The sequence below is a fragment of the Poeciliopsis prolifica genome, unplaced genomic scaffold, assembly GCF_027474105.1.
Source record: "Poeciliopsis prolifica strain line A6 unplaced genomic scaffold, Auburn_PproV2 SCAFFOLD027, whole genome shotgun sequence".
Taxonomy (NCBI): domain Eukaryota; kingdom Metazoa; phylum Chordata; class Actinopteri; order Cyprinodontiformes; family Poeciliidae; genus Poeciliopsis; species Poeciliopsis prolifica.
Genome location: NW_026562402.1, coordinates 3,113,606 through 3,118,961, shown reverse-complemented (window position 1 = coordinate 3,118,961; position 5,356 = coordinate 3,113,606). Strand labels below are relative to the sequence as shown.

Below are 5,356 nucleotides of genomic sequence, written 5' to 3'. Positions count from 1 at the left end.
TTTTTTAACTTTGAGCCCCTGACGTCAAAAGTTACTAGTTACTTCTCCAGTTAATATGGAGACACAGACACATAATATGCCTTATTAATTGTCATGAGGACACCGGTGTCCTTATGGACCCACTGACATTCTGTCATTTTGTTCCAGGTTTAGATTTGACCACTAATGAATAACGGCCCTCAACAAACTCACAACGGACAAAGTGTTTTTTAAAAAAAGTCTCTCCAGGAAGACACTGATGCAACTCGCCAGGTTTGTGTGCAAGATGTGTAATTGAATATAGATCCACTTAAAAGGTAAAGCCAGATATTACCCAGCCCAGACGGTGCCTAATTACTCTCTGCCTCTTTCAAAGAACTAACAGCTTCTGTAGGTAAAAGGAATCTTCCTTCTCAATCTCTAAAGCTTCCCTTGGGTTCTGTGGGCAGGGCAGATGTACAGACCATCTTATCTGTAGCTTTCTCTACATTTAATTCAGCCTCTGATGTTTACAGAAAAAAAGAACATCTTCTATCAACAGGAAGGAGGTGCCAGGAAAGGAGGTTATTATCTCCACAGCCATTATGCTGTTAGTTTTAGCGTCCATGTTAACAGATGCTTCTCAGCACGTGCTCATTTATTCCAAATAGTCTCAGTTTTTTGTCTCTTCAAAAAGAAAGAGCCAGCTCTGTTTCTCTCTCATGGCAGCAGACAATCATCTGATACGGTCAGCCAAAGCGGGTCTGCAGAGACTGGGTTTAAGCTACTGACCCACATGCAAAGAGAGTCCATGGATCAAGTGTGAATTAAATTGCAAGAACTCTTCAGGATAGTGTTGGAGATCATAAAATATATAATGGCATGCTATGGCATTAGCTTCTACAGCCAACATGTTTTGTAAAGCAAAATGAAAGGATTCTCCTTATTTCCTAGTGCCAGCGCCAGATTGATGGCTGGTTCCAGTCTTTTCTTTCTGGGTCTTTCTGTAAGATGTCATATGTTTTCTCCTTAGCCCAGAGTTACTAAAGGTCAAACACTCACCACTCCCTCATTTTAACTCATTGAACAGATATTAATGAAACTCTCCAAAGAGTTACGGTCAATTGATTGGCAGCAGATAGAGATGTAAGTTTAAAAGGATAAATCAATCAAGTTTATTTGGTAGGAAATACCACCCAGTCTGCTACTTTGTGCACTTTGATTCTAAATTCAATGCAGATCTTCATACTTACCTTTGAAGCGATCTTTAACATCAGGTGACAATTTTTCAGAGACTTTCTATAGACTTTGTGTTCTTTTTTTGGGGGTCAATTTACCTGATGGTGACTGAGCAGAATGGGGTTAAGGCCTAGTTCAAACCTCCCAGTCCACACTAATGTCCACTTGATAGCCACTTTCAGTCTTTGTAACAGAATCTATCATCTGTACCTGCTAACGTTTTCTAACTGCTGCAAACATCATTGTGCTCCAATCTGTCAGATCAGATACCAAAGCAGATTGGGTGTGTTTAGGGTCTAAGTCTTCAACGGAATTTGGAGGAGTGAATTCAACCAAGTGGAGGGTTAAAGAAATAATTACAATTTAATAATTAAATATGTCCTCCAACTCATAAATTTGAATGTGCTTGCAGTAAAACATAAGAAATAAAATCCAGCATAAATTAAACTCAGTGCCTTAGAAAGGCATCATTATTCAGTTGATGTAATTTCCTAGAAGATCCTGGGAATTCCCATTTTGGAGCTAAAATTGGATTTCCTTTGTGAAACTGTGTTATATTTGGTATCATTTATGTACTCAGATAAGTGAATTGTTACAAATACTATCTTTTTAACAGACTGCTGGTAAAAAACTAAAATTAAAATTTAAAAAGTAGTGAAAACATTTTTAGCTACAGGTGTAGCTAAAATTGTAAGCAGCACTTAAGAAAACTGCTGAATTTTTAGGTAATTTGACCAAAACAATCCAAACTATAATAACTATATTTTATCCAATCACATTAAGCTAATTTATCACAAAAGCTCAGTCTGCTAAAATGATGCGTATTCCACAATTGTCAGATTTGAATTTGTCAAAAAACAAAACAAAAAAAACTATTTAAAACCAGCTATGCAGTGCATTTCATCCATCATTATGTCACATTATGATTATGCTAACAAAAGTATGTCCAACATAACAAAATGATAAAAAGTTTGTCGATGCTAGCAGCAACATAAATTATTCTCATTTACCTGTAAAGTCTATGACTACATCTTACATTTGCAGTTACTGGCAGTAAATATGTTTACGTCTGCCTCACAGTGGAGCCTACAGGTAGAGAGAAGAGGTCTGAGAAATCATTAGCACACCAAGCCCCCTGGCTCTGTGTGCTGCTGTTAATGGCCACTAAATCTAAATCAGACGTTGTAAAAACAGATAATAAAAACCACTATAAATGAATATTGAACCAACAGGGCTCTTTGTTTGTGTTTTATTATCCCGCCCCCCACCCCCACCAAACACACACACACACACACACACACACACACACACGCACACTTTAAATGCCTGACATTTGCTCCACATACACACATCTCTCTCTGCTTGGCGTAATACTGCATGACAAACCACTAACTGCCTTCCAGACAATACAACCTTCCTTAACCCCCTCCTCCACCACCCCCTGGCCCTCCCTCACCACCCAACACTACATCTTTCCAGTGTTTCAACGATGGAGAGGCAAGGGTTACCGTAGTAACCACACGCTCCTCTGGATGCAGGAGCTCATCTGGCTGTGTGGCCGTCCATGCCGTGCCTGCAAGGAGCCTGGCCCAGATCGGAGTTGACATTTGGCAGCCTTCAGGGTCTGCTGAGTGTGTGTTGGTGAACAATTGTGGAGGGGGGGAGGTGAATCCAGTCTGGTTGCCTTTTATTTATTTATTTTTTACTACTTGAGACGACCGGGACCCTCTGGGCACATCAGAGATGATCACAATCTTTGATTTTGTGAGACATGTTTTTTTTTTTTTTTTTTTTTAAAGATTTTGCTAAATATATGAAGCTGAGTGCACTAACTAACAGCTGGAATGAGAAGTCAGGATGAAATGTGAATTTCCTAAGTAGGTTTTTGATAAAGAAAACGAGGCTGGGACGGGTTCTGTGTTCTTCCCGATCCACGATTCCCTTTTCGTTCTTTTTGCGTGAGAGCTTACGTAAGATGCAGACAAGGCTGAGCCTTAGAAAACCAGAGTGAGATGAAAAAAGGAAAGAGAAAGAAAGAAAAAAAGAGAGAGATTGAGAGAGAGAGACAGAGAGAGAGAAACAAGCCAGGAGTGATTAACAGGATTATGCAGATGCTTGACTGGTGCTAAACCCTTACAAATCACTCTCCTCTCAGATGAACAGGTCTGCTACATAACTAAATCAATTTCTACCTTGCAGAGGCTGCAAGATCATCATCCAGTCACAGATTTTGCCCTTTTTTAATCAGAATGGAACATTTTGGAAAAATGTTGTAGTTTTAGTTCTTTAAAGGGGCAGTACTATGTGTTTTCCAGCCACTTTGTGATATTTTTTAGCATAATAAAGTAACTATGTTAACTTCATCATTATAAAAAATAAGGATCAAAATACGACTTAAAAGAAATTTGACTTTATAATTTAACACCTTGAAATTGGGCCCCTTCTCTTTAAGAAACTCCTGCTCCTTCTGACACTCCGCCTTCAGGAAGTCGTCACAACATGGCTTCTCTATTGATCCTTTAACAACATTTTTGCTGGAAGAAATGACAAGTAGCTCCGCTTCCTGTGCAAGATGTGTAATTGAATATGGACCCAAAGAATCAAAGCAACACTCTAGGTGAGTTTCTGATGAGGCAATAACATTACAACATGATGTACAGCTCAAAAAGTAATTTTTTCATTTACTGTCACTTTAAAAATGTGAGCTGAGAAAGGTCAGATTTTTGCCCTTTCTTCTTGAAGAATATGTTAAGCTAAGTCAGACCAGATGAGAGGATATAATCAGAGATCCAATTATTCAGAGCCCAGATTAATTGGATCTGGGTTCTGGACTTTGACTGGGCCATTTTAACAATCACAATGCTTTGATCCAAACTTGTGGTTAGGGTTATTTTCGGAAGGTTGAAGATAAGCTAATTTGCAAATACACTTGTGGTAATGTCAAAAAACATTTTAAAAAGTTTAAGGATGTGAATCATCCCCCCCATGAGCCAGATATTTTACCTCTATAAAATTGTGTTTCCCTCTCTCTCCCCTCCTGATATGTTTAACGACATTTGAATAGCATGACGTGTCAAAAATAACAGTGGAGTCCAGCGCTACTGAGTCTCGCTGGCATCATTCCAGACGGGAGAACTGGGACGCGGAAAGCGGGCCAAAGTTTCAGACGTTCCGCGCCAGCCGGCGCGGAGAAAGCGATCGCCGGTCTGTTGGGCGAGATAAGGAGGAGTCAGACGCTCGGCCCCAAACAGTCATGAAAGAGGTTTTTAGAGGCTGAGTCGGGTTTTTTTTTCCACCCCTCCGCCGCAGACACACCAGGCATCACACACTTCTCTGTCTTCATCACACACTTCTCTGTCTTCATCACACACTTCTCTGTCTTCATCACACACTTCACTGTCTTCCCACCGCCTCGTCTCTGATTCTCTCTGAGACAAAACAAGACCTTGGGTATGCTGACACTTTGTGCTGCCGGGTTATCGCTGGATGTTCACAGCGCCTTCAAACTTTCTGTCATCCTCCCCCACGCGCTTCCTCTCTGCCTTTTTTATCTGCTGGGATTTGACTACACGGTTGCGTGACAGCTCCCATTTTGTCTCGCCGTCATCAATGAGGAAAAAAAAAAGAAAGAAAGGAACATTGGAAAGCGTCATTAAATATATTCTTTTATAAACGCCTCCGACATCTATGGGTTCACCTGCCTGTCAAACTCCACCGCTTGGGTTTGATCAGCAACCAGACGCCCCGCCCCCCTCTGGTCCTGGTTTCCTTCAGGACCAGAGTTAGCAGAGGGGAAGTGATGCCAAGCAGCTTCCTGTCCCGTGAAGTCATGCCAGTCTGGGAGTCCCTCTTTGACGACTTATGGATGCGTTAAATGTCACTGTTTGCGTCTGGAAATCTTAGCACATGCGCACAACGCTGGAGGGCAAAAACTTCCCATCCTTAGCCGCCCTGCCACAGTTTAACAATCCCATTAAGAAAATGAAACCTGCAGATGTATTATTAATTCAGTGCAATGTGCTGCAGCAAAGGGGAAATAGTCCAGAAAAAAATTTACAGAACAACTCAAAACTTCATTTGTTTTTCTCTCTCTCTCTCTGGACGGTAGACTCGTTGCCATGGCAACCGACTGACAACAGCTCCATTAGTGTTTCAGAAT

At 40.9% G+C, this 5,356-nt stretch overlaps 1 long non-coding RNA gene across 1 annotated transcript; it reads left to right on the top strand.

Moving 5' to 3' along the window:
• The first annotated feature begins 202 nt into the window (after window positions 1-202).
• LOC129371799 (uncharacterized) lies at window positions 203-4,414 on the top strand. The gene is made up of 3 exons (XR_008607204.1): window positions 203-252; window positions 3,650-3,814; window positions 4,262-4,414. It is a non-coding gene; the product is annotated as an uncharacterized LOC129371799 (long non-coding RNA).
• Window positions 4,415-5,356: the final 942 nt, after the last annotated feature.